Consider the following 26205-nt stretch of genomic DNA (forward strand, 5'->3'; position numbering starts at 1 on the left):
GGCGGATCGCTGTGAGTTCGAGGCCAGCCTGGTATACAAAGTGAGTCCAGGATGGCCAAGGCTACACAGAGAAACCCTGTCTCGAAAAACCAAAATAAATAAATAAATAAATAAAGTAAAAACACACTGTATAGCTCTCAAGTAACCAATACCGAGGCTCATCACCTCAGAGCACACTGGCCGCTCTTCTAGTGGACCGCAGTTCAATTCCCAGCACACAGGGCCAGCTCACAGTTACCAGGAGTTTAAACACAACCCACGCAACAGGACACTCTGCCTCAAAACAAAAACAAAAATGAAAACAGAGAAAGCTGCAGCCTCCTACCTCCAGCAGTTTGGGGAGAGGGTAGACACAAGGTACAGGAACTGTTCAGCAGGAACCTCAGATCCTGGCCTAGCTGGGTCTACAGGACACCCAGCCTGGTAGGTCCATGTCATCCTAATATCAGTACGTTTGTTTTGTTTTGGTTTTGACACAGGGTTTCTCTTGCTTTGTAGATCAGGTTGGCCTGGAACTCACTGAGATCTGCTGCCTCTGCCTCCCAAGTGCTGGGACTAAAGGCATGCACCACCACGCCCAGTCCATCTCAGTACATTTTTGCACATGTCCTTCAGAATGCAGCAACAGATCCCTGTCATCCTCCAACCCAGGAGCTAAGTGTCATCATTTAGTATCTGATGCCTACAGCGAAGGTTTCCAAGCTCTGCTGTAACCCACCCACCCTGTAGCTTCTACCAGTGTCTCCTCCTCTTCCTCACCCTCTTCCTCCCCGTCTTCCTCTTCTTTTCTTTTATCACCCATGTATTTATTTTTTGAGTGTCTCGGGGCCAGCAAGACGGCTCAGCTGATAAAGGTGCTTGTCTCCAAGCCTGGTGACCTAAGTTCAGTCAATTCCTAGAGTCCACATGTTGGGAGGAGAACCAGTTCCATGTGACCTTCTGCACAGGAGTGCCTTGGCATGTGCCCATCAATAAATAATAAATAAATGCAACCTGTATATATTCTAAGCATCTTGATTCATAACTTTCTTTGTTCTGTTATAAAGATTTAATTAAACTATGACTGCCTTGGGAGATGGGATTTGAGGTGACCTAAATTTGTGTTCCCAGGCATGATTAAGTATATTTGGCTCCAGAATAAACTCTTAGTCCCTTTGAGGAGAAAGCTGGTTTTCTCATGTCAACAACACTCTCTGTTCTGAGACTCAAATTCCATATGTAGCCAGCTGATGGCCTTGGACTCCTGATTCTCTGGTCCCCACTGCCTGCTGGAACTATAGGCACACACCACCACACCCTCCTCAGGCACTGACTAACAGCGGGGTCAGGGAGGTAGACAGAAAGGCATTAGGAAGAACTAGGTGTTGGGGCATCGTAAAGTATTGGGAAAGTACAGCCACTTACAGTTAGGGCAAAAGCAACACAGAGGAGGAGAAGGAGGAGAGGAGGGAGTGAGAGGCTACACACATAATCGCAACAGTTCTGGAAGCCTCGCCTTCAGACAATCGGAGGAAACCCAGCAATCCTAATTAAAAGCAAGCCTATTCCTGATGTTTTATAGACAAGTCTGACACAGGGATATGTCAGCAGCATTAATTGTCTTCTCTCAGTTTGACTGTGCAATTGTGCAATGGAAGAGATCATTTTGCTAAATGCGCAAGCCCAGTTGATTTGGCAAATATTGCCTTTTAATAAAGATTAAAGATTCTAAGACAGGAGTCAGAGCTAAAGGAAAGGCTGCTGGCGGCCCCGGGAGGTGATGGTACTTGCAAGAGTCAGCCACTGTGGGACCAGCTGGTTCTAGGGATGGGAAAACTGAAAACAAGCAGGTTTAATTGCATTACCCAATGATATTTAAGTAGTTAGTAAAACAGACGGGACTCAAATATCAAGACTCTTAATTGGGTGCTTTTGGTGATGCTACAATCATTCGAATATGTGGAAGAGGGGTGTGTGTGTGTGTGTGTGTGTATGTGTGTGTGTGTGTGTGTGTGTGTGCGCGCGCCCGAGTGTGTGTGTGTGTGTGTGTTGATCTCAAAAGGCATTTTCTTGGAGTTGTTGAGACAGTGTTTCTTATTGGCTTGGCTGGCTGGCCAACAAGTCCCAGGGTATCTACTTCTCACGTCTTTGCCAGAACTGGAACTACAGATGCACAGCAGGATATTTTACGTGGGTTCTGGTGGAGGTGGGTGGGAGGGTGGGCATCAAACATAGGTCCTCACGCTTGCAAGGCAAACACTTTAATGGCTCCCCAGCCTCACAGCTCTTTAGACCTTGCTGGCTTCATACTTTGATTATACAGTGGTCTCAGTGTTTAATAGCAGAGGCCAATAAGACCATTTCTACCCATCATAATTATTTGTGTGTATGTGTGTTTTAATTGTGAGAGTTTATTTTTATGTGTATGAGTGCTTGACTGTTGTCTGTGCACTATGTGTGTGCAGTGCCCTTTGAGACCAGAAGAGGGTGTCAGATCTCCCTAGGATTGGAGTTACAGAATCTGGGACTGGAATTACAAACAGTTGTGAGCTTGCCAAGTGGGTGCTGGGAATTGAACAGGTCCTGTGCATGAGTAGCCAGTGCTCTTAACTGATGAGCCATGTCTCCAACCCAATCTTTGGTCTTTGGTTTTTGGATGTTGTTTCTGTTTGTTTATTCGTTGAGACAGAGCTTCTCTGAATAGTCCTGGCTGTCCAGAAGCTTGCTGGGTAGAGCAAGATGGCCTCAAAGTCAAGGAGATCCTCCTGCCTCTGCCTCCTGAGTGCTGGGGTGAAAGACATGAGCCACCACACCCAGCCCCATCTTTTTAAGAGATTTATTCCTACTTCATGTGTGTGGGTGCTTTCCTGCATATGTGTCTCTACACTATGTCCACGCCTAGTGCTAGAGGAGATCAGAAGAGGGCATCAGATTCCCTGGAACTGTTGTGAGCTGCCATATGAGTGCCGGGGAATTGAACCAGGGTCCTCTGGAAGAACAGCCAGTGCTCTTAACTACTGAGCCATCTCTTCACCATCAAGATCAGTATGATTGTCTTTTTTTCGAGAACTTTTTCTATAGCATCTGGTTATGTAGCCCAGGCTGGCCTGGAACTATGGGTCCTTCTGCTTCTGTCTTCTAAGTGTTGAGGTTAGGGACACATCCCACCACACTGAGCTTTGTAGGTAACGTCTTTAAGGAGTTCTTAAAAGAATTGCTCACTTGCTCTCCCCACCTCCTTCTCCAAGGTATGGTGGTGGCACACACCTATATAATCCCTGCTCAGGGTGCCAAAGATGGAAAACTGCAGCAAGTTCAAGGCTAGCTTGGCCTACATAAGGAACTAGTTCCAGGCCACTCCAAGCTACAAAGTAAGAACACATCTTTTTTTTGGGGGGGGGGGCGGGCAGTTTGAGACAGGGTTTCTCTGTGTAGCCTTGGCTGTCCTGGACTCACTTTATAGACCAGGCTGGCCTCGAACTCACAGACATCTGCCTGCCTCTGCCTCTTGAGTGCTGGGATTAAAAGCATGCACTACCACACCCAGCAAGAACACATCTTTAATAGAAAAATCTCAAGATTAACTCTTTGCCCCCCCCACCTCACTCCCTCCCTGTCTGCCTTTCTGGTGTTACTCTCATGCTAAGCATGCACTTTACCCCTGAGAAACAACACTTCCTAGTTCAAAGATTAGAATCTCATAATAAAGGTCTCATAACCTTCTTACATTTGAAGTTAGGAAAGAAAACTGTTCATAAAACATCCTTCGGTGGCTGGGCATGCTGGCGCATGCCTTTAATCCCAGCACTCAGGAGGCAGAGGCAGGCGGATGGCTGTGAGTTCAAGGCCAGCCTGGTCTACAAAGTGAGTGTAGGACAGCCAAGGCTACACAGAGAAACCTTGTCTTGTAAAAACAAAGAAACAAAAACTAGCCTTTGGTGTCAATATTAGAGTCAAAGTCGTCTGGATGAGTCACAGATGTCCCCCTGATGGTGCAAATGAGTACTAGAGTAAAGAGATGACTTAATGAAAGCCCATACCTTGTTGGATAATCAAACATTCCTTATGCCGTGGGTATCTAACATCAAACATTAACAGGAGGAAAGAAAAAGCAACGTCTGTTTGGAAGCCCTGAAGGAAGAGGCCAGAACCACTGCAATCCAGACCCTGACTTCCAGGAGGACAAATCCCCACAGCAGACCCTTTGCATCTCTTCAGTTACCAGATTAATGAAAAATATAATTTCCAGCCTGACATTATGGTGCACACCTGTAATTCCAGAACTCAGGGAGAGAGAGGCAGGTGGATCTCTGTGAGTTCAAGGCCAGCCTTGTCTACAAATTGAGTCCAGGACAGCCAAGGCTACACAGAGAAACCCTTGTCTCAAAAAAAAAAAAAAAAAAAAAGCCAGGCGTGGTGGCACATGCCTTTAATCCCAGCACTCGGGAGGCAGAGGCAGGCAGATCGCTGTGAGTTCAAGGCTAGCCTGGTCTACAAAGTGAGTCCAGGATGGCCAAGGCTATACAAAGAAACCCTGTCTTGAAAAACAAAACAAAACAAACAAAAAAGAAAAAGAAAATTCCCTCTTTTTAATTGTGTGTGTGTGTGTTGCTTGCAAGTAAGTCTGTGCATCATAGGGTGCAGTACCCTTGGAGGCCAGAAGAGGGCTTCAGATCACCTGGGAACTGGAGCTAGAGATGGTTGTGAGTCTCCGTCTGGGTGATGGGAATCAAACTTGAGTCCTCTGCCAAGAGCAGCCAGTTCCCAGAAGACATCATTAACCATGGATGTTGTCTTAGTTTCTATTACTGTGAAGAGATTCTATTATCAAGGCAATGCTTATAAAACAAAACAGTTCATTGGAGCTGGCTTACAGTTTCAGAGGTTTAGCTCACGATCACCATGGTGGGAAGCGTGGCGGCATCCAGGTAGACATGGAGCTGGAGAATCAACAGAGAGTTCTACATCCAGATGGGCGGGCAACAGGAAGAAGAGGTGACACCGGGCCTTGCTTGGGTTTCTGAAACCGCAAAGCCCACCCTCGGTAACACACTTCCTGCAACAAGACCATGCCTCCTCCAACAAGGCCACACCTCCTAATAGTGCGACTCCCTATGGGTCAAGCATTTAAACACCACAGATATAAAGACAGTTTCTATTTTGAATCACATTTATATATTCTCTGCACGTGCGGCCTATGATACACGTGGCAGTCAGATGACATTGAGTGGAAATCAGTTCCTCCTTCCACCGTATATACCCAGGGGATCTAGCTTGTCAGCGAGCCCCTTGACCACAGAGCCATCGCACCAGCCTTTTTATTCCTTTTGCTCTTATGTTTCTATCCTTTTCTTAAACTTCACTTCGTCTGACTCAAGAACCCTTACTACTGAATTCGCTTCACGGCAGCTATCCCTGTCCCGTGGTGCCTTCAGGGGCATATAAATACAGAAAATAATAACAGGGCACCTGCAGGTGCTACAGCCTACTGAAGTGAAGCTATAAATATTAGTCACACTGAAACCCTAAACAGATGCCCTGATTGTTTCCTATGAAACCTTAAAGTATAGGATGAGCCAACACAGTCAATAAAAAGTACAAAAGAACAGATGTGAGGAAAACTCTCTGAGCTTAAGATTCATACTGTTTTTTACCTCGTAAAGATTAAAATTTGCTCCATTTCTCTCCTTTTAAATGCTCCCTTTAATTAACCTTAACATAGTGATGATACACTGAGAGTTTAATACCAAGCTTTCCCGCACTCCAGCCACAAAACTCTTTTTCTGTCTGTCTCTGGGCAAATTTCCAGAGGCCTTTCTTTCCACACACAGTGAAAACAGTTGAGAGAGAGAGAGAGAGAGAGAGAGAGAGAGAGAGAGAGAGGGAGGGAGGGAGGGAGGGAGAGACTATCCCTGTGTAAAGGACAAGGCAGCTATCTGCCTTGATTTTGAAACAGGGTTTATCTCTGGGACCTGGTGCTCACTAATTAGGCCAGGCTGGCCAGGTAAGCCCCAGGGATTTCTGTCTCTCCCTCCACAGCTCCAGAATTCAAAGTTTGCACCATCACACCCAACTTTATACATGTTTTCTGGGGCTCACTCCAGGCCTCATTCTGGCACTGCAAGTACTTTACAGACTAAGCTAGCTCTCCAACCCCTAGGGATATCCTTTTTTTTTCTTCTAATTAACAATTTATTATGTTTATTAAAAACATTTTCTTGGAGCTAAAGAGATTGTTCCATGGTTAATGACGCCTGCTACTCTCGCCAAGGACCTGAATTCAATTCCCAACACCCACATCGAACAGCTTACAAACCACTTGTAACTCCAGCTCCAGGCAATGTGATGCCTTCTGATCTCCTTGGGCACCAGGCACGCACATGGTTCAACGTACATACATGCAAGCAAAACACTCATATACATAAGACAAAATAAATCTGAAAATAAATAAAAATTTAAAAAGTCTAATTTCTGAATACTGCCTTTAGTTGATAAAATGCTTATTTTTGAGGACATAAGAGACTAGGTAAAGTGCCTGCTGTGTGAGCATTAGGGTACGAGTTCAGGTAACCAATAGAAGGCAGCAGAAGTGATACCCTGCCAGTTCCAGAGCCTAGGCCTTTAGGCTTTCAGCAGCTTCTGCCATCAGTCTTTGGGAACAAAGCCACTGTGTAAAAAAAGTCAAAATGGCTTCTTCTTCCTCGGGAAAACACCAAATGGCAGATGATGCCAGTGCAGTGGAAGGGCCCAGAGGACCCAGGGGCCCAGGATTAGGAGGCCGCACTGGTTTCCATGGTCACCGTTAGGGATCTTAGGGGCCGCCGAGGCCATGGTCGTGGTCAAGGCCACGGGGCTCATGGATGTAAAGCAGAAGACAAGCAGTGGATCCCTGTCACCAAGATGGGTCGCCTGGTTAAGGACATGAAGATCAAGTCCTTGGATGAGATTTATCCGTTCTCCCTGTCCATTAAGGAATCTGAGATTACTGACTTTTTCCTGGGCACATCGCTAAAGGATGAGGTTCTCAAGATCATGCCAGTGCAGAAGCAGACACGGCTGGCCAGTGGACCAGGTTCAAGGCTTTTGTCGCTATTGGGGACTACAGTGATCACCTTGGTCTTGGTGTTAAGTGCTTCAAGGAGGTAGCCACTGCTATCCAAGGGGCCATCATCTTAGCCAAGCTTTCCATCGTCCCTGTGTGGAGCGGCTACTTGGGGGAATAAGATTGGCAAGCCACGTACTATTCCATGCAAGGTGACAGGCCTCTGTGGCTCTGTTTTGGTGAGTCTCATCCCTGTCCCCAGTTGTTATGCCCAGATCTCAAGTTCCCCAAAGATCACTCAGGAGCCTCTTTCTTTCTTTCTTTCTTTCTTTCTTTCTTTCTTTCTTTCTTTCTTTCTTTCTCTTGTTTTATGAGACAGGGTCTCTCTATGTAGCCTTGGTTGTCCTGGGCTCACTTTGTATGTAGTTTAGGCCAGCCTCGAACTCACAGCGATCCGCCTGCCTCTGCCTCTTGAGTGCTGGGATTAAAGGAGTGCGCCACCACAAGGAGCCACTTTTGGTGCAAGAGCACAAGGGTTTTTTTTATTCAAGCCAGGGCAAGGACTCCCTCCCTCACCAACTCCTTGGATCTGGAGTGGGTGCCCAGAGTTTAGAAAATGTGTGGTTTTTATAGGTTTAAAACAAGAAATGGAAGCCAGACATGGTGGCACATGCCTTTGATCCCAGCATTTGGGAGGCAGAGGCAGGTGGATCACTGTGAGTTCGAGGCCAGCCTGGTCTACAAAGTGAGTCCAGGACAGCCACGGCTACACAGAGAAACCCTGTCTCAAAAAACCAACCAACCAAACAAACAAAACAAAACAAAAACAAAAGACAAAGAAATGGGTTTTACAGTATATGATTGGATGACATTTGAACAGACAGACATGTCTGTCCCTGATTGGCTGTTCTTATGTGCCAGATCATTTGTAGTCAGTTTGACCAGCAGGAAGTATATTTGGACTCCGGGTACTTTCCCAAAGCAAGCTGATTGGTTGTTGCTAGGCGAGCACCTAAGGACTGACTGTAAGGTTGGGTTCATTTGTGGTTGAAGTAACCTAGTGCAGGAACTTTTACCCAGACCTGGGGGTATTAACAATTTTTTTCCTTAGAACATAAACATTTGCCCTTAGTCAGCTTGAACCCATCCAGCGAGTTCTTTCTGGGCTAGAGTTGGAGGTCTTTTGTGATAAAATGGAGTCTTGTGGCCCTTTAACAGAATGGAGTTAGTCAGACTCCACATACCCTAAAAAATGGAATTTCCTTCTCAGAAATGGGGTTACACAGTATCATCTCTGTCCCTGTGCCCAAGACGCTACTGATGATGGCTGGTATTGATGACTACTACACATCAGCCAGGGCCTGTACTGCCACCCTGGGCAAATTTGCCAAGGCCACCTTTGATGCCATCTCTAAGACCTACAGCTACCTGATACCCAACCTCTGGAAAGAGACTGTGATTACCAAGTCTCCTTATCAGGAATTCGCTGATCATCTTGTGAAAACCCACACCAGAGTCTCTGTTCAGAGGGCCCAGGCTCCACCTGTGGCTACCACAGAGGTTTTTATACAAGTGCAACTGTCCCTGTTGTCTCAGTTTGGTTTCTGTTGCTGTGATGAACACCGTGACCAAAAGTAGCTTGGGAAAGGAAGAGCTTATTTCGTTTTTACAGCTCTCAGATCACACGCCATCAGTGAGGGAAATCAGAGCAGGAACCTGGAGGCAGGAAACTGAAGCAGAGCTGAGGGAGGAGTGCTGCTTACTGACTTGCTTTGCTTCTCCAGGCTTGCTCAGCTTGTCTTCTTCTATACTTAAGGAGTCCCTGCCCACAGTGGGCGGAGCCCTTCTACACCAATCATCATTCAAGAAAATATCCTACTGAGTTGCCAACAGGCATTCTGGTGGAGGCATGTTCTCAAGTAGGGTTCCTCTGCAGAGCTGACTCTAGCTTGTGTCAAGCTGACTAAAGACAAAACAAAACCAACGAAATGTAGTGAGAATTCTGGAATTTGGGGTTCTTTCCCAAAACACAGAAATATTATAAGACTATGTTTTTTGCTTTTTATCCCACGTGTGAGGAGATGGGGCTCCTTGGGACTGCCTGGAGTAGGTGACTATGATTTGCCTCATGCCCTAGCAGAGGTGTAGACATTGTCAGATGCAGATAGTCTCTGAAATTGTGTGACATTTGGAATTCTTGGAAGTTTTTCAGAGGGTATATAAATGCAAGGGCCCCAGGAGGTGGGGTTGGTGGTTGCTGGTAGTTCAGGGGGATTGGTTGAGGTTTGTTAATTTTGCTCAAAGAAGAAAGAAATTAGATTCAGATCTCTCTCTCCCCCCTTTATTCCTGGGTGGGGGATAAAGAGTGGGGTAAAAAGAACCTACAAAGTAGCAAAGACAGGCTACAACAACAACAAAACCAATCAGCATACACAGCAAGGAACAAGTCCTGTTATGAACTGTGATCATCCTCAATAGAAATACAATGATATAGAATATAAATTTGCTAAACATGAAATAAATGCATCATTGTAAGATATAAATATCAACAGAGAGGGGTGTCCTTCCCTGGATCCTGGGAGAGAATCACAGTGTGTTAATGAGACTGAACCTTATAGCATAAAACAAACAAAGGGTGACAATCAACAACGTTACATCATCACCTGAAATCCCTGAGTATACATCATTACACAATCAGATACAAACTGTTGCCTTATTTTCTAATTAGTGTTTAAATCATGTGTGTGCATGGTGTCTAGAGCTTCTACTGTGTTTCTTTATATGTATATGTATGTGTGTTATGTAGTCATATCCACAAATGCTTGGGGGTGTGGATTAGGCTCAAGTGTCATTCCTCAGGAGTTATCCACCTTGTTTTCTGAGACAGGGTCTTTCATTGGCCTGGAGCTAGCCAAGTAGGTTAGGCAGGCCAGTGAGCTCCAGAGATCTGTCTCTTTAGGCAAGGTTGCTGGCCCCAGGAGCATCTGGAGAGGCTGCCATTTTCACCTCCTATCTTTCAGCAGGGATCACTGGGATTACAGACACTTGTATGCGGGGTCTGCGATCTGAAGTCTAGTCACCAGACTTGAACAGCAAACATTTTCACACATCAGTGAGGAGACCCAATCTCAGAGTACCTCAAGAGGTGAGGGCGGACAAGACACCTGACCAAGGTTGTCCTGCACCCTCCACAGGCATGCATGGCCACCCACAGCAACAAACAAGCACACAGAGAAATATACTAATTCATCACACACACACACACACACACACACACACACACACACACACACACGGCGGGGGGTAGGGTGGGGGGAGGAGAGAGAGAGAGAGAGAGAGAGAGAGAGAGAGAGAGAGAGAGAGAGAGAGAGAGAGAGAGAAATAAGCAGATTTATTTGGCTCCCTGGATACCCTAATCTACTTGGCTAGCTCTAGGTCAATGAGAGGCCTTGTCTCAACAAATTAAGTGTATGAGTCCTAAATGATGACGTTTGAGCCTGATATGACCTACACACACATAGACATGGGACTGTACCCACACAAACATGTTCCCCCCAAAATACATGTAACATACAATTGACCTTTTGTGCTGTTCCTTGGCCCCACTTTTTTTTTTTTGGCCCCACTTTTTCTAGAGAGGGTCTCATTATGTAGTCCTGGCTGGCCTAGAACTTACTATGTAGACCAGGCTGACCTCAGACTCAAAGGCATTCACTTGCCTCAGCCTCTCAAGTGCTGGGATTAAAGGCCATGCACCATCACACACAACTTCTTCCCCCTTCCAGTTTTTTTTTGGGGGGGTGGTTGTTTGTTTGTTTATTTTGTTTTGTTTTTTCGAGACAGGGTTTCTCTGTGTAGCCTTGGCTGTCCTGGACTCCCTTTGTGGACCAGGCTGGCCTCGAACTCACAGCAATCCACCTGCCTCTGCCTCCCAAGTGCTGGGATTAAAGGTGTGTGCCACCACCGCCCAGCCCCCTTCCAGTTTTAAAGCTAAAGTGTTCGATTTTGTGGTGCATATTACATTCACTCTGCTGGATAACCATTGTCACTTTCTAATTCCAGCATATTGTATATCACTCCTAAAGGAAATCCTATACCATTAAGCAGTAACTGCCCGATCCCTGCTGGCTTCCCTTCTGGCTGCCACTCATCTGCTGTCTGCTTGCATGAATGCTTCTGGATAGGTCGTATGAATACAGTGACACACCGTGTTGGCATAATGTTTTCCAGATCCATCCTTGATGAAATGTGCATCAGAGCTCCGTTCCTTTTCATCAGTGTATATACTTTCACTGTCTGATTACACCATAGCTGTCATTTGAGGATGGACTTTTGGGCATTTGCACCTTTTGCTATTGTGATGGTTCTACTACAAACAAGCTTAGACAGGCATTATTTGAACACTTCTTTTTAGTTCATGGATCTACATCTACCTATTTATTTATAGATATATGTGTGTATAGAGAGATATATATGTATGCAGAAATATGAATAATTCTATGTTAATTAATACATGAAATTATTATGGTAGCAATTTTCTTTAACCAGCTAGTTCCCCCAATGATTGACACAGAAAGGCTATGATTTATTTTTAAGCTGTAAGCAGATCTGCTGGGCAGAATCTGCTGGGCAGATTCTGAACTACTCTAATCCTAGTATTTTTTAAAACCCACATAAAAGCCAGTCACTTGCCTGTCTGATGATTTCCGATGGCTTCTGCTCCATCAGTCTGTTCTTAACAGCCATGCGTTCATCACCATCTTGCCTCATGGCCACTCCTCTCTCTCCGGCTTCCTCGCCCCCTGAGCCATGCGTTCATCACCATCTTGCCTCATGGCCACTCCTCTCTCTCCGGCTTCCTCGCCTCCTGATACAACCTCTCCTGTTCCTCCATCTTCTCCCTTAGCTCTGTTGAATGCAAGCCTGGGCGCGTCAATCTTCACATCCCAGACATAGGCTTCAGCATCTTTATTTAGCTAATTAGGGATAATTGGGGAACACTCTTTTTCAGCACCTGGTTACAGGAGATAGTGCAGCATTCATAACAATGCCATGGCAGGGCAGTAACCAGATCTCAGGGCACTGAAACCAGCATTTGAAGACACAGTTGGACCCTCCTCTAACGTATGTATGTATGCATGCATGCATGTATGTATCTGAAGCAGGATAAAAAGACAGGGAAAATAACTACGGGGATATGAAAGATGTCCTCTACTCTAGGGACAAGAAACTTTAGCACAATTGATAAAACCAAAATTGCCTACAGAGATAAGGCGTGGGTGGGTCTTAGAAAAATTATAATACATATTTGTGTATATGATGTGTGGGAGTATAGTGACATGTGTGTGAGATCAGAGTCAGTTTTGTTCTACCATGAGAGTTCCAAAAATTAAACTCAGGTTGTCAGGCTTGGCAGCAAGCACCTTAACCTTGAGCCATCTAGCCAGCCCTGACATTTCAAATAAGGACATTAAGAACAGCAAGCAGTGTTTAATTAGGACCACCATGTTTGTAATCTTGAGCTTTACCATATTAGCATTGCTTGCTTTCTCATTCCTAAGTCCAAACAATATGGCTCACATGACACCTTACAGCCTCTCTCTCTCTCTCTCTCTCTCTCTCTCTCTCTCATTTTTTTTGAGGCAGAGTTTCTCTGTGTAGCCTTGGTTGTCCTAGAATCACTTTATCACTTTGTAGACCAGGCTGGCCTTGAACTCACAGTGATCTACCTGCCTCTGCTTCTTGAGTGCTGAGATTAAACGCATGCATCGACACCACCCCTCCTTTTTTTGGAGGCGGGGAAACAAGGTCTCTCTGAGTATACTAGAATTCTCTTTATAAACCAGGCTCGCCTTGAACTCATAGTGATACGAATGCCTCTGTCTTCTGAGAGCTGGGACCTTACAGTTTCACTTACAAGAACAAACTTTTCAGTTACAGAATGCCATTTGTCAATCCCCAAAACAAAATATACTGTCTTCACATTTTCATTTTCTGAAGTTGCAACATATTTCTATGAATGTAAGACTGTGACAACTAGAATTTGAATTCCTAGCTACTTAAAGAGAAAGCATGTTTTATTTTATTTTATTTTATTTTGCTTTTTTTCAGAGACAGGGTTTCTTTGAGCCTCAGCTGTCCTGGAACTCACTCTGTAGACCGGGCTGGCCCTGAACTCAGAAATCCACCTGCCTCTGCTTCCAGAGTGCTGGAATTAGGGCATGAGCCTCCACTGCCCAGAAAGAAAGCATGTTTTAAATGTATTAGGCATTGCTACATCAATTTCTAAAAGTTTGTGCTAACAAGGAACAAGAAATAATTGTGTACCTGTTTCTTTAAATCCCTGGTAAATCTTGCTGTGTTGGATGCTAATGGGTATATAGTGAGGTCTTGTTTTTGTTTCATTTTTATTTTTAGATGTATTTATTTCATTTTATATGCATGATTATTTTGTTGAAATGCATGTCTGTGTACTATGTGTGTGCCTGGTGCCCAAGGAGGTCAGAAGAGGTCATCAGATCCCCATGGGCTAGAGTTAGTGTTACATAAGGTTGTGAGCTGCCAGGTGTGTGCTGGGAATCAAATGTAGATCCTCTCCCAGAGCAGCAAGTACTCTTAACTGCTGAGCTGCTGAGCGATCTATTCAGAACCGGAAGCCTTTTTCCTCCTCCAGCTATCTCTTGGAAGTCCTCCTGCCTTCTCTCCCTGGGCTCTCAGATTTATGCCGTCTCCGAGTCCTCAGGATTAAACTATCTCCAGCTAGCAAAGACTACACCCCTCTCAGAGTCTCTGGAGGCAATTATCAGCTGTGGATGACCTAAGGCAGTCCCATATCCCACACTTGGGATTAAAACAAAAACATATTTGCATAACATAATTGAGTTGTTAAAGACACCAAAACTTCCACTACAGTAGTGTGCATGTGTACATGTACTTGTGCCATGGAACACATGTGGAGATCAGAGGACAAGTTAACAGAGGCAGTTCTTTCCTTCCACTATGTGGGTTCTGAGTGGTGAACTCAGGTCATTAGGCTTGGATGCAAATGCCTTTATCTACTAAGATATCTCATTGGTCTGTCCCCATTTTTACAAAAGGAAAATTTGTTTTTGTTTTTGCTTTTTTCAAGACAGAGTTTCCCTGTGTAGTCTTGGCTAACCTGGATTCACTTTGTATACCAGGCTGGCCTCAAAACCACAAAGATCATCTGCCTCTGTAAGTGCTGGGATTATAGGCATGCACCACCACGTCTGGCTTTTTAAAAAAAGATTTACTTATTTACTTTATATATGAGTACTCTATCTGCATGTGCACCTGCATACAAGAGGAGGGTGTAGGCTTTGATTTTTTACATACTTACTTTATTTGGGGGCCACTTTAATTACCTGTTGGTCCAGAGGCTAGAGGGCCAGAGTTTTCTTTGTTTGTTTTTGTTTTTGTTTTTGTTTTTTGAGACAGAGTTTCTCTGTGTAGCCTTGGTTGTCCTGGACTTGCTTTGTAGACCAGGCTGGCCTCGAACTCACAGAGATCCACCTGCCTCTGCCTCCCAAGTGCTGGGATTAAAGGCGTGCGCCACCACCACCCGGCTGCTTTGCTTGATCTTTTAAACCTTGTAAACTATAATCTTTAAGAATATTACCCATGCCAGGCGTAGTGGTCACACCTTTCATCCCAGCACTCAGAGGCAGAGGCAGAGGCAGAGGCAGAGGGATGATGTCTGTGAGTTTGAGGCCAGCCTGGTCTACATAGAAAGTTCTAGGACAGCCTGGCAAATATAGACCCTGCAAATAAATAATCCTTGGGTTAGAATGACGGATCAGCAGTTAAAAGCACTGGCTTCTCTTCCAGAAGACTAGGCTGAGAACCAGGCTCTTGGCTATTCCTGCTCTTCCTCCAGTCTGCTCCTGCAGCACTTCCACCAGCACTCAACTACAACACGCCGGTGCTCCCTTAACCAGCCGTTCACCCCCTGCTCAATTCTCCCTACTGTGGATCCATGTCTCTTTTCTCTTCTTCGCCATTCCTGGAGCTGGTCTTGGGGAGTGGCATTCTTTGGCGCATATTTGTGGGGCAGACGGTAGTGTAATTAATCATCGTTTGTTTATAATTACTTTTTGGCGTTTTGAGCTAGGCTTCCACTCGTAGAGTGCTACAGCAGATTCCTCTGACAAGGGAGTCATCAGATCAGGAGCGGGTAATCATGGGTCAAAATGAATCTAAGGAATGGAGCATGTATATTCAGATTCTTAATATTTGGGGGATGGGCTGGAGAGATGGCTCAGAGGTTAAGAGCACTGTCTCTTCTTCCAGAGGTCCTGTGTTCAATTCCCAGCAACCACATGGTGGCTCACAACCATCTATAATGTGATATGATGCCCTCTTCTGGCCTGAAGATGTACATGCAGGCAGAGGACTGTATACAAAATAAATAAATAAATCTTTAAAAAAAAATATTTGGGGGCAGTGGTGATCAGCTGGAGATGTTTGGAACTTTGTCAAGCAAAGCCTCAGCAGCTACTCTGGATGTCTAGTGATCATGCTACACAGTCAGAGGTCCCTGGAACTTTGTCAAGCAAAGCCTCTACGACTTATCCTCATGTCTGCGACATCTCCCCCCCTTTCTGTAATAATTCAATGGTCTTCGGGTCCACTGTCAAGGCGTCTATGGCTTTTTGGAACTGGCTAATGATGACTGGGAGACAGATGACCAAGAGGAAGAATAGCCTAAGTGCAATAACACCATTGACTAACACCAAAGTTTATGAGGATGTTTAAAGAAGGTTACCCAACGCAGAGAAAATGCAGTAGCCACTTCTTCAAGAGAGGCAGAGCCTAAATGTGAGCTACCAATGTCAATTATCTTTCCATGAAGTAGATCAAGATTAATTCCCAAATCAGAATGATTCCAGAGTCCTTTACTATTATTGCTCCGTATACGTACCCATTCATGTTCTGGTTCGTTATATTGTAATGGAGTTATGCAAATCCATTTAAACATTGAACGGCATGGAACTGCTAATCTAACTTTGATGTTCTGAATCGGATTTCCCATATATAAAACTGTTCCTCAAGAGCATTAACTCTATCCTGAAGTCCTCTATCAATGTTTTCCTGATAAAATAATGTCAGAGAGACAGCTGATGCACATAATCAGCTGTATGGACTTCTTCCTCCTCCTCTTCCTCTTCCTCCTCCTCCTCTTCTTCTTCCTCCTCCTCTTCTTCCTCTTCTTCTTTCCTCCTCTCTTCTTCTTCTTCTTTTTCTTCTTCTTTGTTTGTTCTTTCGAGGCAGGGTTTCTCTGTGTTAGCCTTGACTGTCCTGGACTCGCTTTGTAGACCAGGCTGGCCTTGAACTCACATTGATCCACCTGCCTCTGCCTCCTGAGTGCTGGGATTAAAGGCGTGCGCCATCACGCCAGGCTGGACTTCTTTAATAAGTGATGTGGTGGAAACAGCAAAGCTGGAGATAGTGGCTATCAGTGCTGAAATTCCTAAAATGAGAGAAACCACAAATCTTCTTGCTCGCTTTAAAGATAAAGTAGCTCTACGTAGTGCCTCAATTCCAGGATTGTTAAACCAAGACCCAGTGATGTTCACAGGCAGCATAGCATGGGGGAGTTGCTTCAGCAACATAAAAGTGTCCTGACTAGTTTCAGTGATGCATTAGTGAAAACACATCCCTTACCAGAAATACGATAGATACCTTCATTTCATTTTTTAAGATGTAAAATTCCATTTGTTCCTTTATGTAAGATGGAAAATGGGGAAGAAACACAAGCAGTGACTGGTTCTTTTGTCACATCAACTATGTACCAGATGAAAGACTTTTTTTTTTTTTTGGTTTTTCAAGACAGGGTTTCTCTGTGTAGCCTTGGCTGTCTTAGACTCTCTTTGAAGACCATGCCACAGTTCTAGGTCATTAAAATGAAACCAAGCTATCTGACACTCCAAGAAATCAATAAAGGGAGTATTGACAGCCTAATTCCCAGAACAGGCTGGGTTAATGGCAGGGCCGGCAGCTGCAGATGAACTCAGAGCTAAAGTGCCTGCTTCCCAAGAAGAGGCCCTGGGTTCCATCCCCAACATCAAAGCCAAAATGAACAAAATCAACTGGCTTGATTCTCACACATAAAACCCCTGGCATTAGGTCATTATTTTTCCATTGTTTCTCTTCCATATCTACCTTACCAAAATAATAACTTGGTTTGTTACTTTACTATTTCCTGAGAAATGATCTCACAGTGTAGCCTAAGCTGGCCTGACCTCCTGATCCTCCGCCACACAATTACTAGATTATAGAGTGCATTACTTTGTTAGTTAAGGTCTCTCTTGCTGTGAAGAGACACCATGATGAGGGCAACTTGTTGACTCTGTTTCTTAGCAATTAAACTTTATTATACAACCCAACTAGCTTATACAAGAAGGAAAAAGGTTAAAGGGACAAAAGAGTGAACCTTCCGGTAGCCGTTCCACGGGACGGGTCCTTAGGTGTCTCTCTGGCCTGCGTGCTGCTCCAGCTGGTCCGCTGCCCTCGCACGCTCTCCTTGCAGCCGACTTTGTTATTCTCTCTTCCCCAACTGCCTGAGTCACATGGGAAGGACCGGCTCCTTCTCCCGGTGAGGGTCCATTAGAAAGACAATAGTCCAGGTGGGGTTCCCAGGTCTGCTTCCTGAATTCCAGACCCAGGATGGCTCCACTCAGTCTGTCACCAAGGTATTCATGGGGTGCCCCAAGGGCAAAGCCCACCAAGACTGCTCCCACCTGTGACAAGGCCTATTCTTTCCCACAGCAACTCTTATAAGGAAACATTTAAGTGGGGCTGGTTTACAGTTCAGAGGCTTATTATTGTCATGGTGGGAAGCATGGTGACATACTGGCAGACATGGTGCTGGGAGTTCTACATCTGGAGTCACAGGAAGAGAGGGAGACACTGGTTTGGTTTGACCATCTGAAACCTCAAAGCCCGCCCCCAGTGACACACTTCTTCCCACAAGACTACACCTCCTGTAACGTCACTCTCTATGAGTCTATGGGGACAATTCTCTTTCTCTTTCTTTCTTCTCCTCCTCCTCCTCTTTTCTCCTTCTCCTCCTCCTCCTCCTCCTTCTTCTTCTTCTTCTTCCTCTTCTTCAAGACAGGATTTCTCTGTGTAGCCCTGGATGTTCTGGACTCGCTTTGTAGACCAGGTTGGCTTCAGACTCACTGAGATCCACCTGCCTCTGCTCTGCCTTTCTGAGTGTTGGTATTAAAGGTGTGCACCACTACACCCAGCTTATGGGGGTCCATTTTCATTCAAGCCACCACAGCTATCCTGTCCAGCAAAATGGTAACTTTAAAGTGACTAATCTTGCGGGTTTTCTTCATTTGTTTGTTTCTTTTTTACTACTATTGTTTGAGGGTTTTGTGGTTTTTAAAAGTTTTATCATCTATTTATGTGTATGTATATATGTGTGTCTGTGTCTCTGCTCAAGGAGGTCAGAGAAATATTGGCTTCCTGAAGCTGGAGTTCCAGGCATTTGTAAACCTGAGTCCTCTGCAAGAGGAATATGTGCTCTTAACCATGAAGCCACTTCTCAGGTTCTCGTTTTCCTTTTGAGACAGGATCTCTCGTAGCCTGAGTTGATCATAAATTTCCTACTGTAGCTGAGGATGGCCTTGAGCCCCTGCTCCCTCTTCCTCCCTCTCCTCACAGGTGTGCGCTACCCTGTCTGGTTTATGTGCTTTGGCATCAAACCAAGAACCTCAAGAATGCTGGGGAAGCGTTCCACCAACTGAGCTATACAACCAGCTCCCTGATTTTACTCTGTATTCTGAGGCAGCACCAGTGCCATCACATGAAGGCTAGTGGTTGAAAAAGTTTTGAGTGATTATGTTTGGGATCTACATGTCTGCTCTCAGCAACTTATCGTGAGAGAGGTGAGCCTCATCTAGATCAAGCTCAGCTTAATTCAAGCAGATTAAAGAGGATGAAGAAAACACATATGTCATGGATTTTACCAGTGCTGTACGACAGAACTTTTCCTGGGGAGATGCCACATACATGTATGCTCACCACAAGCTAAAGTATGGACACCACCTGCCACAGACTGTCTCGGTCGACTATAGGTCCTTGGGAACAGGAGTTCTTGAAGTGTCAGTGGACAAAGATAGGTGAGGTGACAAACAGAGTCAAACACAGGGGAGCTTGATCTGAGTGTATTTTGCAGGCAAGCAAGCCAGATTTTTATGCACATTTTTTGAAACGGGGAGTGTTTTTGTGGTTACATTTTTTTTTTCATTCAAAGAAGTCAGTCAGTGACTTTCACACGATCTCTGGTGCCCCATATTTGGCCATGTCCCTTTGTTGGGGAGGCCCAATGGCACTCGAAGGAAGGATAGCAGACTACCAAGAAGAGACTTGATACCCTAGCACCATATTCATGTGGAGGAGGTCCCCCTCAGTCACAGTCATAGGGAAGGGGAATTGGGGTGAAAGTGGGAGGGAAAGAGGAATGGGAGGATGCATGGGATGCAATAGAAAATGAGATGTAATATGAATTATTTTATTTTTCAATAAAAATGTGTTAAAAAAAAACAAAGAAGTCAGTCAGGCATACACAATTCAAAATACAGGATGCAAAGTAATAATGTTGTCATTATTTCTTGAGTCACCATTCTTAAGTCATTAGCTTGGTATCAGTATGCATGTGCCCTCTTTATCAAAGGTCAATGTTCTCTCATAATGCCAAACATCTGTGTGTCAAGACAGTTTTTTCTTAGTTCTTCTTTTTATCTGAGCGTCACTATCTGGAGCTTTCTTAGACGCTTTATTTGTAAGTCATAATATAAACTAGTAACTGATGCTTAATTCTTAGCCATGTTTTCTTTAACAAGTGGAGCGGAACTTGGTGGTAAACTCCAAGCCTGAATGGCCCTTGGCTACAGTCTCAAGTTAGGGAGTTTCATAGCAAAAGAGTCACGTTTGGAAAGTTCTGATATGAGAGTAGGTTAGAAGAAAAAATAAAGGTAGAATGTTCCAACACAAATAAGTAAGAAAAAAAGGGGGGCTGCAATCAGTTAGTTACCCCTGGCAGGAACATCAGACCCATTCCAGGAGGCTGTCCCTGGGCAGGGGTCATCACACAAATGTGCAGTACCATTTGTCACACAGACTCCACTGGAGGGGTCATGACAACCACCAAAGTCTAACTTGGTGACTCCATGAGTTTTAGTGGGGTTACTTACAGAAATATGAGTCAAGGGCTACTTACAGAAGCAGAAATGACTCAAAGATGGCCGCATCACCAAAGCCCATCCCAGCACTGGTGACAGCTCACAAAAACTAGAAACCCGGAGCACACTGCACAGCCTGCAGGCTGCTCAACAGGCTGGAGGGTCCTTTCCAAGTGACCCAGTTGGTCTATACCTCTTCCAGGCAGCACTGCTAGTCCCTGCTTCTTCCAGGAAGCTTCTCTGGACTTGGATTCTTAATGGCAGCTTGGCTTGTCTGAGAGTCTTCTCAGAAGCTCAGCTCCTTCTGAGAGGGACTCTGGGCTTTTATTATTTATCCTAGTGAGGGGCGGGGCTGGCTGGGTGCTGGTGATGGGGTGGGGTAGGGTGGCGCATGGCTGGGGGGAGGTGCCTAGTGAATCTGGTCAGTTTCTGGGACTTCCTGAAGCTACTTTGAATTATTTGCCTTCCTGCTTAAAGAGATTCTCTGCAGAATGGAAAGTTACAATCTTGGGAAAAAGATGTCACAGAAGAACAGGGTAAGAAAATGTCATTACTTCTGCACCCCAAACATTGCAGGGTAAGGCAGAAAAGAACTTCAGTGGCAGAATCAATAAAATATTCAAGTAATCCAAATGACACATCTATATAGCTATTAGACTGAAGAAACTGGGTCCATTATAAAGCGTTAAGATGAAGAAGAACTATGGGAGAATGGGGAAATAGAAGGATCCAGAGGATCCTAGAAACCTACAAGTAGAACATTATGATAGGCAGATCTGGGCCCAGGGGTTCTGCTCAAACTATGGCACAACTAAGAACAATATATGTAGTAAACATCAAACGCCGACCCAGATCTAGCCAATGGACAGGACATTCTCCACAGATGAGTGGAGAGTGGGGACTGACTTTCACATGAACTCTGGTGCCCCATATTTGACCACGTCCCCTTAATGGGGAGGCCTGGTGTCTCTCAGAGGAAGGATAGTAGGTACCAAGAAGAAACTTGATACCCTATGATCATATGCAGGGGGAGGAGGTCCCCCTCAGTCACAGTCATAGGAGAGGGGAATAGGGTGAAAGTGGGAGGGAGGGAGGAATGGGAGGATAGAAGGGATGGGATAACAATTGAGATGTAATATGAATTAATTAATTAATTAATTTCTAAAAAGATGAAGAAGAGAAGGAGGTGAAGAAGAAAAAAATGGAGGCGGTCCCTAGGCGGTGGTGGCCCATGCCTTTAATCCCAGCACTTGGGAAGCAGAGGCAGGTGGAACTCTTGAGTTTGAGCCCAGCCTGGTCTACTGAGCAAGTTCCAGGAGGGCCAGGATTACACAGAGAAACCCTGTCTCAAAAAAAATTTTTATTTTTAAAAACAGGAGGTGATCTTGAGAGTGACATATAGACATAGTTGCCAAATTTAGCAAGAATACAAGACATTCAATATTTGATCTGGCAACCTTAGGTTTAGAAAATAACTTTGAGAATAGTTACTGGTACCTGAAATGAAATAAATTGTAAAAACACCAAATTTTTGAGAGGACTGTCTAATGGAATCATCAGTCTGGGCTGGGATGTAGTCCATGGGTAGAAGTTGAGTTCAGCATGCTTGAACCATAGATTTGCTCTCCAGCTAAAAGGAAGGGAGCAGGAGAAGGGGGACTTGATGGGAAGCCATGGACTGACTGGGAAGGCTTTGGCCAGGCCACTTAAACACATCAGGCCTCCACATGTGTACAAGTACAAAGTTCTCCAAGAAAGTGTCTGTGTTTTCTCTCCGTTGCCGTGATAAAACATTCTGACTAAAGGCAGCACAGTGAGGAAAGGGTTTGTGTCATCTTCCGGGTTACCACCCACTATTGAGAGAAGCCAGAACAGGAGTTCAAGCAGGAACCTGGCAGCAGAAACCATGAAAGAAGAGACTGGAGAGATGGCGCTGCTAAGAGCACTTCCTGCCGAAGGATCTGCATTCCTGTCCCACCCAGTGCCATCTCAGGCAGTTCACAACCACCTGTAACTATATCTCCACAAGATCCTGTTGCTGTCTTCTGGTCTCCACAGGCATGTTCACTCACTCCGGGCATTCATTCACACAGATACACACATATATAAACAATATTCCCCCCTTGGAGAGAACACAGAGAGATACTGCTTCCTGGCTCACTTGCTGTCTCATGTTTAGCTAGTTTTCTTTTTTCTTTTTGGTTTTTCGAGACAGGGTTTCTTTGTGTAGCCTTGGCTGTCCTGGACTCACTTTGTAGACCAGGCTGGCCTTGAACTCATAGAGATCAGCCTGCCTCTGCCTCCCAAGTGCTGGGATTACAGCTGTGCACCACCACGCCCGGCTAGCTAGTTTTCTTATACGGCCCAGGACTACCTGCTCAGGGAATGGTGCCCCCTACCATAGGCAGTTCCTCCTACACTAGTTAGCAGTCAAGATAGTCCTCCCACAGATATGTCCAGAGGCCAATCCAATCTGGGCAACATCTCAATTGAGCTTCTCAGGTGACTGAGTGTCAAGTTGACGCTTAGAGCTAACTATTGATAGAAAGCCTCCCAAGATAGTATGTTCTTCACTTTTAGCGCAGATGTGCCCATGAAGGATAGGACCTCCCTCTCCAAAAGTATCTCAGAACATGTGGTCCTGTGAATCTCAGGGCCACAGAGAAAAATAGTGAAAGGAGTTTTCTTAGTCAGTGTTCTATTGCTGTGAAGAGACACCATGACCACAACAACTCTTATAAAAGAAAGCATTTTACTGGGGCTGGCTTACAGTTTCAGACACATGGTCCATTATCATCATGGTGGGAAGCATGGCAGTACACAGGCAGACATGGTACTGGAGAAATAGCTGAGCGTACTACATCCAGACCCACAGGCAGCAGAGAGAGACATTTTTGGTGATGGATAAGTGCACAAAAATATATTTAACAGTTTTAGTATACAATCTCTTCCAAATGGCTACCTAACTGTACGGAAGAAGTTCATTGAGTTGCATAGATATGGGGGTGGGGGGTGGTGAGGGTCATTAATTTTCTTTTTACTAGCTACACTTTTGTAATAAAGTTTAAAATTTTTAAATATAACCTTTAAAAGTTGACATAAGTGCCAGGCACAGTGGCACACACCTGTGATCCCAACACTCTGTAAGGCAGAGGCAGGCAGATCTCTGTGAATTTGAGGCCAGCCTGGTCTACAAAGTGAGTCCAGGAGAGCCAAGGATACACAGAGAAACACTGTCTTGAAGAAAACAAAAAAACAAAACAAAACAACAAAAAAGTTGACATAAGTATTTTAGATTCTTGGTGTAAATGGATACAAGTTTTGGAAAAAAAATATAATTCTTTTCTAGTTCGTATAAAGTTGACTATATGCTAGACCAGAAGGTAAATGCCATCAATTTTAAACAGCTGTTTTGCTAACTGTCTGATCCATAGGCACCAGCTTCATAAACAATGGGCCTAATCCCAGCACTCGGGAGGCAGAGGCAGGCGGATCGCTGTGAGTTCGAGGCCAGCCTGGTCTACAAAGCGAGTCCAGGACAGCCAAGACTACACAGAGAAACCCTGTCTCAAAAAACCAAAAAAAAAAAAAAAAAAAAAAAAAAAAAAAAAAAAACAATGGGCCTAATAGAGACACTTAAATGTGGCTAGTTCAAACCGAGATGAACTGTGTGAGAGACATAACAGATATGAACATGTCATTAATGTTCTTAACTACTGAGCCATCTCCAGCCAGTGAAACATTTATTTTTACTTATGTGTGTTTGTGTGTGTGTGTGTGTGTGTGTGTGTGTGTGTGTATGCACCCGCGTGCTATGTGCATGCAGATGTCTGAAGAAGTAGGAAGAGGGTTGGGTGTTGAATCTCCTTGAGGCTGGAGTTACAGGTAGTTGTGAGCCACCCAATGTGGGTTCTGGACATCAAGCTTAGGTCCTCTGCAAGTGCTCCGAGCTGCTGAGCCATCTCTCCAGCTCTGACAATGAGTCACTTATTATTATTATTATTATTATTATTATTATTATTATTTTATACAGTGCACATCAGATCATATTATAGGTGGTTGTGAGCCACCATGTGGTTGCTGGGAATTGAACTCAGGACCTCCGGAAGAGCAGTCGGTGCTCTTAACCGCTGAGCCATCTCTCTAGCCCCTTGAGTCACCTTTTTATTTTGTCGGCCATGGGATAGGATAAGGGTTCTCAACCCTAGCACTTCCCATGTCTGATAACTCTTCGTTGTGAGATCTGCCCTGTGTATATACAATACTTGGGCATTTCCACTGTTTACCTACTAGATGCTACTAACACCCTACCCCAGTTACAACAACAAAAATGTGTCAAGAAGCTGCAAGACCCGGAGGCAGGCGTGCAAGAAATGCTAAGTATGTAGCCTACGTGACATATGGAAGGCACAGCTATACTAAACGAGTCTCACTGAGGTCTATCTGAGGTCCAAGCTGACACCTATGTCTTTATTTGCTAAATCCGGCAGCCCTGTGTAGGATGTAAATCATTTTCAGTGGGCACTTCATCAGGTCCAGGTTGGATGCAGCTGATGAAGTCCATTGATTAAAATAAAACCAAGTACAACTCAGCAGCATTTCACTAAACATGTACTCTACAGAGAGGCTTTTACAGACAACATGTTTTTCCATTTTCATACTAAACTTGCATTACATCCTCTGTGTGTGTGTGTGTGTGTGTGTGTGTGTGTGTGTGTGTGTCTGTGTCTGTGTTTACCATGGTGTGTATCTGGAGGTCAGAGAACAACTTATGGGAATCACTTCTCTCTTTCCACCATGTGGTCCTGGGGAATCAAACTTAGCCATTTGGCTAGCCCTCTTCTTATACTTAAAGAACCAGAAAGTGCCTGCTTGAATGACAGGTACTCAGAAACATCATTAGCATTTATGAAATAATATATAGCTTCTACAAAGGCATAGATTTTTATTTGTTTGTTTTTTGTTTTTTGAGACAGGGTCTCTCTGTGTTAGCCGTGGCTGTCCTGGACTCACTTTGTAGACCAGGCTAGCCTCGAACTCACAGCGATCCGCCTGCCTCTGCCTCCCGAGTGCTGGGATTAAAGGCGTGTGCCACCATGCCCGGCCTGCCATAGATTGTTTTTGTTTTGTTTTTTTGAGACAAGGTTTCTTTGGGTAGCCTTGGCTGTGCTGGAACTCTGCCCTAAGTAGAAGCTAGGAAGTGGTGGCACATACCTCTAATCCCAGCACTTGGGAGGCAGAGGGATCTCTGTGAGTTCGAGGCCAGCCTGACCTGATCTACAGAGTGAGTTCCAGGACTACCAGGGCTATGCAGAGAACTCCTGTCTCAAAAAACCAAAAGGGGAAAAAAATGAAAGAAAGAAAGAAAGGAAAAAGGAGGGATCAAACAAGCCATACACAAAGCTCCCGCATCTTTGACCTGGTGTGGAAGAAGGCAGACGTGGATGGCTTCCCTCTCTGTGGCCTGAGGTGTCAGATGAGGTAGAGCGTCTCTCCTCTGGAGCCCTGGAGACCACATGTCTGTACCAACAAGTACATGGTACGGTTGTGGCAAGATGGCTTTCTTATTCGGGCAAGGCTCTGCCCCTTCCCGTGTCCACATCAGGACACTGACGTGTGCTGGGGACCACAGGCTCCAGACAGGAATGTTGGATGTCTATGGGAAACTCCTGAGCACGGTGGCCAGCATCCTGTTGTCCCAGCACCATTCCACCCACACCAAGTTGTAGAATGAGGAACATGTGGCTGAGGGCCGCGTAGGACCAAGTTCAAGGTCCCTGACTGTCAGAAGATCTACAGCTCACACCAGTGGGGCATCACAAACTGTTACTGCGGACGGATTTGAAGACATGGTAGCTGAGAAGCGCCTTATCCATGAAGGCTGCTGGGTCAGACATATCCCCAAGTGTGGTCCCCTGGACAAGTGGCAGGCCCTGTACTTGTGAGGGCTTCCTTTGTGCTAAGATACCATGC

The 26205-nt window shown here is 45.0% G+C and overlaps 1 pseudogene; it reads left to right on the forward strand.

The window, feature by feature from the left end:
* Positions 1-6771: 6771 nt before the first annotated feature.
* LOC127191099 (60S ribosomal protein L10-like) lies at positions 6772-26177 on the forward strand (annotated as a pseudogene).
* Positions 26178-26205: the final 28 nt, after the last annotated feature.

The sequence above is a fragment of the Acomys russatus genome, chromosome 6, assembly GCF_903995435.1.
Source record: "Acomys russatus chromosome 6, mAcoRus1.1, whole genome shotgun sequence".
In the NCBI taxonomy this organism is placed as follows: Eukaryota; Metazoa; Chordata; class Mammalia; order Rodentia; family Muridae; genus Acomys; species Acomys russatus.